Here is a 10,012-nt window from a genome sequence, read left to right as displayed (position 1 = left end):
TGTCTGCTAAGGAGAAAGCATTGGGGATGATGAAGAAAGAAACAATTAACAAAACAAACAAAACATTTATGCTGTTGTATAAATCTTGGGTGAAACCTTGTCTCAGTTATTGCCCACAGTTTTGTTTCTCCCATCACAAAAGGGTCAGAATCATAAACAGCAGACATATGTTCCCAGTGCCACTCAGGGACAGGGGTGGTTTCTACAGAAGGAAGGAACAAGGCAGACGTGAGCTGCCCAACCTGGACAAGTGAAATCTGTGCTTACAGTATCCCAGCTTATACAGGATCAGTGAGCAGGGAACAAGCACCCACTCTGTCAGGATAGCAGGTTTACATCACAATCAACCAAAATAATCAAGCAGAAGTTTGAGTCCAACTGGAAAACTATTTTTAATGTGTTGTAGAGGGGAATGGGGACCTCCTTTTCCCAAACCTGCAACTTGTGCACATGCAAGAAGGTATTAGAAGCTAATGGCCACCTTGCTCTGCAGTGCTTCCAGAGTCCTAGCTTTGTGCCATGCCCCATGAGCCCCACAGCTCTATTAGACCAGTTTGCCCTGCTGTTTCCCAGCCCAAAACACACGTCGTCCCAGCATGTTCCTTGATGAACATGCTCAGCGTAGCCCATGTGAATACATCTGCATCTGCAGACTGGCCATCACTGCAAGAGAGCTCCAGACCTGTCAAGCAGTACAGGAGATCCTCTGGGGCTGGGGGTGGATTTTGTGTTGAGCAGAAAGAACCTCTCCTGAAAAGCTGTCAGCTGGGAGCAGAAGGCACAGGCAACCTGACACCATAAGCTCCTCACTCGCTGTGCCAGAGGCCTTCCTGTGCTCCTGGCCTCTCCATAGAGCCCTGCTTCTGGCGGTGACCTGCATGTAGAATCAATGCACTCCCAAACTGAAAACAACCCCAATTCACCTTGTCCCTTCCAACCCCAGATAAAATGAGCCATCAGATAAGAAGAAATTAATTTATCAAGGCTCCAGGAAATGGGACTGTGGGGTGAAAAACAAACCATAACAATTCCAACACTCTTTACCGCTCGTGTTCCTGTGGTTTGTCTTATTAACGGTCCCGAATGAACAGGAAGAAGGTGGCTGGATATGGCAGAGGGAGGACAGCCTCACTGTATCCCTTTCTCAGGACAAGCCCCACGTGGTTCCCACCTCACCCTTGAGCATATTCTTTCTGTTTTCCTCCCCACGGAGGTTACCCTGCATTGCCTGCTTTGACTCTGCGCAAATGGAGTCATTGTGGAGCCGTCACCTTTCCTGCCCTGTCTTTCTTAGGTTTCATTTTCCTTCCTCTTCATTGCTCTTTGAGGCTGGGCATATCATATCACAGAAGCTGAAACGGCACGTGTCTTCTTTCCACCTATGATCTCTTACACTTTGTCAGCTTTCTTCCAGAGATGATACTTGGTGTCTGGGGACACCTTTACAATGAAAGGTGACTCCAGGAGCAGGGCACTTTGTCTGGACCTGTCTGCTGGGAGCACTGGGAGTTGTGGGTCACAGGCCCATCCCACGAGCCTCGCGGGCCAAGTGGAAGAGCACAGCATTTGTCCTCCCGTACAAGGCTCATAACGACGTGATACCCTCACTGAAAGATGTCCCTCAGGCTTCTCTGGTAGACTTACATCAGAGGAGGTCTGATGAGCTGGATTCAGCCCCCTGTAAGCAGCCCAGCTCGGTGCCCTTCTTTGCTGTGTGGTATCCTGGGATGTACAGCATCAAACCTCTGCTCAGCTCAGCACAGACCCAGCCTGAGGCAGAAAGCACTGATGAACCAGGGAGCTTCCCCCATCTTCAGTGGCACAGGATGCACTGGGCAGAGCTAGAGTGGATGTATGTCTGGAAACACTGGCTGGTCTCGTTTCAGCTCCAGTGCTGTGAGAAGGAATGACCTCTAAATGCTTGTAAAAGGGTTTATTCTCAGGAAAAAAAAAAAAAAAGACGTAATTCCCAGGAAAATTAACTCATGCTAAGGAAAGGCTCAGATGTCTAGAAAATCTCTGGGATCCAGGGTCTGATTCAAATTTGTACCAGTAATCCTTTCCCATGGGATATACTAGCAAATTCCTGAGCTCTTTCGCTGTCTTATTGTCTGTTACTTTGAATCTAACAGCAGCGGGCAATAGTTCACCAGTGCTCTTGTTGTGCCTGTTCACGATTTAGAAGTGCCCCAGATGACTTCCAAACAAACCCAGGCTGATTTATGCCCATCCACTGAGGTGAATCCCAGACACTGGCCCCTGCAGTTTGTGTTTCTTCACTGGGATTTGGTTAGAATTTGCTAAATGATAATATTTCCTTCAAAATGATATTAGAATCTGCTTTGCAGTTGCAAAAAGTGCATGAAAGGTCTCCTACTGTTTTCCTTTTCACCTCTATACTTGCACATTCATTGTGCCGGTACCTTCGGCCACCTGAGCCCTCCACCATCACAGTGCATAGCTTACCTCCAGCAGATCATCAACTTGCAGTGTCTGAGGCGCAGATAGTGGGGAATATTTTGGGGGGACATAGAGTTAATTAGCTGGATGCTATCCTGTGATCTCCTAGGATACTAATTTCAGAGTAACCCCATGTTACGGGGTTCTAGACACAGTCCAACCGGCCTGGCACTGCTCTGTAACCAAAACTGTCAGGAACAGGTAGCCAGAGGAGCCAGCTGGCCCAGGAACTCCTGGCCCAGGGCCACCCCTGTGGTACGGTCACTGCTTTGGGATGATGAGTTCTGGCAGCTCCAATTGGTATGGTTTAAAAACACTTGGGTTTTTAACCCATTTCTATATGCAATTACAATGTGTAATAAATATTCATGCATCCATTGTTACCTATTGGTAAAAACAAGCGACAATGAATCTTGAGTGATGAGAAACTCATTTCATTTATTTATTTATTTTTAAGGGATTTTCTTGTAAATATTCCAAAATATCAAAACTTCAGGAAACCAGGAAAGTCTGACACCAGATGAGGTCTAAGTAGGAGCCTCCAGATCCCTGTGTCAGTCTGTTTCAGGTAGGCAAGCAACCTCCACAGCAGCTGCTGGCAAACAGCAGTGGTAGCGTTGTCCCAGCAGGATAAAAATGTGGAGCCTCAGAGCTGGCAAGCACTTCCAAGAGTGCTGAGATCTTGCATGACCTCTGCTCAAGCAGTGAATAAGTCAATCTTTTTAATTACAGCAAACAGAACAAGATTTTACCTATAGCTATGTGCAAATTAGGACTGACAGGATTTGTCTGGGCACTGAGTCTGATCCCTTTTTGTTGAAAAGCAACTACGTGGCCTCCCTCACGTCTTGATCAAACTATTTGTGGAAAGTAATGGTCCTCCTCCTGCCCTGTATTTCTTTGGGCTTATTATAAAACCTCACTCTTTATGAATCTTCTTTGATTTTTCCATTAAAATTTATTTATTTGTTCCTGTGTGAAGTCTTGGTAGCATTTATTTCCTCATGTATTTATAGGCAGCAACTCTATCCCTTCTTGAACTGTGTTTTGAAAGGTTAGATAGAAGCTCAGTAGAGCTTAGCTTATCAGAAAATAAATGACCTTCTTCTCACGATCACGTCAGCCCTCTGCACCTCTTCAAGTTTAATTAATATTTTCAGATCTATCGGAATGAGCTATAATTTTTTTTTGTTTTATTCAATTTTTACTTTACAATCCTTATCCTCCTCACTTTAATTAGTACTCACACCTGAAATTACTCTAAATAACTTACTGAAAATCCTGGTAAAGTACCCTGGAACACTTCCTTTGTCCAGAAGGATACTATATTAGTCTGGTACTTAAAAATTTTAGCAGATATGTACTCCATTTTATCCTTCTTCCTGCTTATTCTGTAACTTTTCTTTCTTCTAAAGAAATCCAGATCCCCTTTCTCCACCAAAAATGAGGTACATCTATCAGTCTCTTGTGTGGCACCACCTCCAGCTGGACATCAGCCCTGCAAGCTGATCACTGCTTCTTTCAGTTCTCAGTTTGTGAACTCTGAGCCATTTGAACACCTTCCTCTCCAAGCTTTGTTCTGAATGTGGTGGTCTGTCCTTATACTTGCTTATACTTCTTGGGTCCTTCTATGCTACGTCTGACAATTTGTTCAGTTGTGGAGTCACACTTAATGTTTAGTTTTTAGCCTTCACATAGGGGCCATCTTCCCTCTGTTGTTCCCCCAATCTCCTTCAAATACTGCTAAAGACCCTTTTGTGGAGTATCAAGAGTTTTCTCCACAGGATCTGAACTGGGAACAATTCTCAGGTTTTCCATGTGAGTTTTCACATTCAAGCCACAGCATCCTTTGCTGAGACACCGCTTTTACTATTGGGAGCAGATTCTTTGTTCATTCTTAGTATCACTCACTGTAGTTATACAACTACCGAGAGCTGGAGCTTCCTCAGGAGTTTCAGAAGGCTTTTGTACTGAGTGAACAACAAATTCCATGCCACTCTTTATTCCATGCCAAGTCCGCATGCTTCCCAGTCCAGATGACTTCATTAATTAGTTCCATCATTTATTTCTTTAACTACTGTCCTTGAAGTTAAGAATCGTGACTGTAAGCATTTTTAACCTTCTGATTTGTGTAATTAAAATTTTATCTCTCAATATAAGGTTGTTTTCTGTAACCAGCTTGTACACTGTAATTTCCTCACATCTAAGAAACAACGTTAATGACTATAGACTCAGGATAGCTCCCTGGACATTTAAATTGAGCAAGCAGGAGTTGGTGCAAGTGGCTTCTCTGAGACACCATTAGCAAACTCTGAACTGCTTTTCTAGTCACAGGAAACTACCAAGCTACTCCCCACCAGTTGCTGTAGCGTGGATTGGCATTAAGGAAAGAGAAGCGACGTTTTGATGAGTAAGAAATGAGCAGAGTTGAGGATTTGTCTGTAATTTACAGAAAGTTGTGAAATGCTTCCTGGTAAACATTTCATCAGAACTGGAAACTCCATACTACTAGAAACTAAACATCTTTCACTACGTAGAAGATCTTTGGTGATGGGTAGAGCTACTCATATGGGTCACTGGGATCAGGAGTGGCTGCATGCTGTCCTCCATGCTGGTGGCTTTTTCTTCCTTAATTGCTTCTCAGAAAAGAGAAATGGACTAATGAAGCCTCCCTTGAGACCACAAACCAGATATCTAAAAGAAAGGGAAATTGTGAGACAGCAGGTTAAAAGGAAACACTCTGAATTCCTACAGCAGTGTTTCACTGTCTGAAAGCTGTTACAATGAAACAGCAAGTACCTGTGATGGGCAGGATACCCTTGTGGCAGGACAAGCAGGGGAGTTTGTGGTTATAAAAGCTGCGAAAAGGCTCTCCAGACCATTTCTTGTGGCTATGCATCACCTTACCCACCCACCCTTGGCACTGACCCTAGCAGCTTGTGTGTGATTCAGCCTTCGCTTTTGGAAAACACATGATTTGGTCAGAAAACTCCAACTGACAGAGCTACAAAGAGTTTACTTTCCCTTAGGAGCCTCCTCCAATGGATGTTGAGAGTTCTGATATGGTTTTCATTAGTCTGCCAATAACCCTGCACCTCTGGTTCTCATTCTGCTTTGCTGTTAGTCCAGTATCCTCCACAGTCATAGAATCATAGAATCATAGAATGGTAGGGGTTGGAAGGGACCTTTAGAGATCATCCAATCCAACCCCCCTGCAGAAGCAGGATCACCTAGATCAGGTCACATAGGAACATGTCCAGGTGGGTCTTGAAGACCTCCAAGGAAAGAGACTCCACAACCCCTCTGGGCAGCCTGTGCCAGGGCTCCATCACCTCAACAGTGAAATAGTTTTTTTCTTATATTTAAGTGGAAATTTTTTTGTTCCAGCTTCATCCCATTACCCCTTGGCCTGTTGCTAGCTACTATAGAAAAGAGGGATGTCCCAATCTCCTGACACCCAATCTTTAGAGATTTATAAATGTTAATAAAATCTTCCCTCAGTCTCCTCTTCTCCAGACGAAACAGCCCCAGTTCCCGCAGCCTTTCCTTGTATGAAAGATGTTCCAGTCCCCTGATCATCTTGATGGCCCTGTGCTGGTCTCTCTCCAGCACTTTCCCGTCCCTCTTGAGCTGGGGAGCCCAGAACTGGACACAGGACTCCAGATGAGGCCTCACCAGGGCAGAGGAGAGGGGGAGAAGAACCTCCCTTGACCTGCTGCCCACACTCTTCTTGATGCATCCCAGGCTGCCGTTGGCCTTCTTGGCCACGAGGGCACGTTGCTGGCTCATATTCAGCTTACTATCAATCAGGACTCCCAGCTCTCTCTCTGCAGAGCTGCTCTCCAGCAGGTCAATCCCCAGCCTGTACTGGTGTGTGGGGTTGTTCCTTCCCAGGTGCAGGACTCTGCACTTGTCCTTGTTGAACCTCATGAGGTTCCTCTCTGCCCAACTCTCAAGCTGGTCGAGGTCCCGCTGAATGGCAGCACAGCCTCTGGGGAATCAGCCAGTCCTCCCAGTTTGGTGTCATCAGGGAACTTGCTGAGGGTACACTCTGTCCCCTCATCCAGGTCGTTGATGAAGATGTTGAACAAGACTGGCCCCAGAATCAATCCCTGTGGGACTCCACTGGCCACAGGCCTCCAACTCGACTCTGTGCCATTGATCACCAGCCTCTGGGCTCTGTCATTCAGCCAGCTCTCCATCCACCTCTCTGTCCACTCATCCAAGCCACACTGCCTGAGCTTTCTGATGAGGATGTTATGGGAGGCAGCGTCAAAGCCTTGCTGAGGTCAAGGTAGATGACATCCACTGCTCTCCCCTCATCTAGCCAGCCGGTTATGCACTCATAGAAGGCTATCAGGTTGGTCAGACAGGATTTCCCCTTGGTGACTCCTCCTGATAACCATCTTATCCTTCATATGTTCAGTGATACCATTCAGGGTGAGTTGTTCCATCACTTTTCCAGGGATGGAGGTGAGGCTGACTGGCCTGTAGTTTCCTGGATTGTCCTTCTTGCCCTTTTTGAAGACTGGTGTGACATTGGCCTTTCTCCAGTCCTCAGGCACCTCACCTGTCCTCCACGATTATTCAAAAATGATGGAGAGAGGCTTAGCAATCACATCAGCCAGTTCCCTCAGCACTCTATGATGCATCCCATCAGGACCCATTGACTTATGAGCCTTAAGCTTGGCCAACAAGTCTTTAACCTCTTCCTCTTCCACCCAGGGCAAGTCCTCTGCTGTCCTGGCCATCCTGTTATCATTGCTGGACTGGGCTTTCTGAGGGTCAGCCTTGGCTGTAAAGACTGAAGCAAAGAAGACATTCAGTACTCCAGCCTTTTCTGCATCCTCAGACACCAGGGCACCCTCAGTGTTTAGTCTCTATGTGTTTTCCCACGTCCACAAAGTACCCCTCAATAGCGACCTTGATAAACTAACCAAAGGAAGACCTTGGAATTTCTCTCTCAGGGTTACTTTCCCGGCCTTAGAGCAGTCTATAACTTTTTCCTGTGCTCTCTCCTATTTTCTGTCAATGTTATTTCGAAGGTGTGAAGGCTAGAACAGGACCTTTTATGTCAGTCACAGCCTCACCAAAACTGCTTATGGATGAAAGATCAAATCCCTGTTCCCACTTCAGATCCAAGATATTTGGGTGGGAAAACATTAGTTCTTTATGGCACAGCATGCTGGTAGAAATTCATAGCATTCTGCTTATAGGACTCAAGACCACTTTACAGCATGTGAATTTCCAGAAAAAACTCCCTCATTTCCTAAGCCTGCCCTGCTCCTTGCCCACATGCTTGACTTTCACGGGCCATGCTTTCAAAAGATCCTGGCCACTGAGGCCTCACAGTAAATCCTCACTTCACCAGCCTTTGAGAACATCTGGGATTTTAGCAGAGTGTCCTTGTGTTAGCCTCCAAAACAGAGCAGTCATCCTCAGCTTGGAGCCAGTCTCTACAGAACCCCTGGCAGTGAGACAGGCAGGATGTCTCACAAGAGGAGAGAACTTTCAGCTGTTAAACACCTCCACAAGCTGAGCTCTGAAGCTCAGATGCCCTGAGCACCTCTGGTGACACTCGAGTGGGAGGCAGCAGACAGAAGATAGGAGGTCTCTTTAACATGTAGCAGGCCAGGGTACTGAAGGGTCAGGAGATATCCAGTATACTTTTTCATTTCTGTTCTTAATCATCATCCTCTTCAGAGATGAGCTGGCAAAGCAGGCTGAAGAAAAGGAAGCTGGATTCACAAATGACGCTCGCAAGGTTGTGACAGAGGAGAGGAGGAGAGCCGAGAGCGCAGCCAGAAAGCTGCACAGCAACCACAGGCTCTGCCATGTGCTAAACAGGCTTTCCTCAGGCAGCATGCTTGCACATCCCAGCACAGAGACCTCAGAAGGAGTTTGCAGCCAGAGGTCCCACTGGCCAGACTCACTGCAACATGATGGTTTCTGAGTGAAGCCCACATCCATGACTGCTGTGTGAGAGTGCAGACAGAAAAGAGCCATAGATCAAATAAGTCAAACAGCTCTGCCCAGCACAGTGGAGCTGCCAGGGCACAGCTTGTACCCCACAACAGCAGGATGAAACTTTACTCATCTTGCCAGATTCTGGAGTGAAGAGAAGGGGGAGGTGAGCCTGCTCATCACAACCACAAAGCATTGCTTTCTGTCATGCAAGCCACTGTGGGCACCATGGGTCTGCCTGCACAACATCTGTGGCCAGTGTCCACGCATACATCAGCTGGAAACAAAATCACCCTGGAAAAGGGCTGGGAAAGGGCTCTGGCTCAGCAGCACCTCCAGGGCCAGCCTTGCCTTCTATGCAGGCTCCGTGATATTGCTGGGTGACCAATGGAGCTACAAGGGGTCATCACGGACAGAAATTTCTTACAATAGAAGCAATATAGCAAAAAAAAAAAAATCTCTTGAGCTGAAAGGGCAGTTCTCTGCTTTGCAAATGCCATGCCCTTGCTCACTTGGTCTTCAGACCTTTGAGACTTTATAAACTCCCAGCCAGACCTGGCCAAGGCTTCTATGGCATACCACCACAGAAAGATCTCAGATGTTTCTGTCTTCTCTGGTTTCTGTCTCCTGATAACTTCTGACATGTGTCAATGCTTCACTCCTCACCCAAAGTGATGTAGCAATTTAGGAGACAGGAGAACCCAGAGGGTTTGGACCCAGAGGGTCTTGTGCAAACCAGTCCCTGCAGCCTGAAAGCTGTGGCTGATGTCTGCTGGGACAGCCCAGCACCCCCCAGGCAAATCCCACTTGGAGCTGGCAGGACTGCACAGCCAGACCATGTCTTCATCAGTTGCATGACACTGGGGCACTGTTTTAATTTAGAATGGATTAGGCTTTGTTTTCTTTCAAGCACGATAACATTGCATGCATTGTTGGGTGATAAAACCCGCAGATAACTGTGCCAGCAGGGTGTTGGGGTGGACGTGATCAGCAGCACAGTATGAGCTGAGGTGGCAAAGAGCTGGGGGGAAGCCTGTAGAAATGTACTGCTGATGGCAAAGACAGCAGCTCCTAGGGAGGCCCTTGCACAACCACTGAGGAGCTCCTTCCTGGACAAGGATAGGGGGGCTCACAGCTCAGAATCTGTATGATAGCTGAAGCAGGAGACAGGGTGGAAGGCAGCGGGGATGCCTGTGAGCCAGCTATGCCTTGTGACACTCCTACTCACAGCCATGTGACACTGACAGCACTGACTGCTGAGAGGACACTGGGAAGAGGAGGTGAGGATGTCTCAATTCACTACAGCATCCACTAGTAAACTGCTGTTTTTCCCAAGCTGGTTCTGCCTCTCCCTATCTGCCTTCCTCCTTTTTTTCCTGGCCTTAGTTCTGACACATGAGTGAAGTGTTGCCTGTAAGAGGTGCTCTGGCAAAAAAAATTTGGTTTCCCAGGTTTCTTGGCAGGACCTTGATATCACATGCACCAGGTTCCTTTGCTTACCCTAATCCATGCTTTTTGGCTGCCAGCAGCACAAGACACAAGGGATGTTGTCCGGCAGCACTGGCGCTGAGATGAAGGAAATACTCCC

The sequence above is a fragment of the Colius striatus genome, chromosome Z, assembly GCF_028858725.1.
Source record: "Colius striatus isolate bColStr4 chromosome Z, bColStr4.1.hap1, whole genome shotgun sequence".
In the NCBI taxonomy this organism is placed as follows: Eukaryota; Metazoa; Chordata; class Aves; order Coliiformes; family Coliidae; genus Colius; species Colius striatus.
This window is presented reverse-complemented; position numbering follows the sequence as displayed.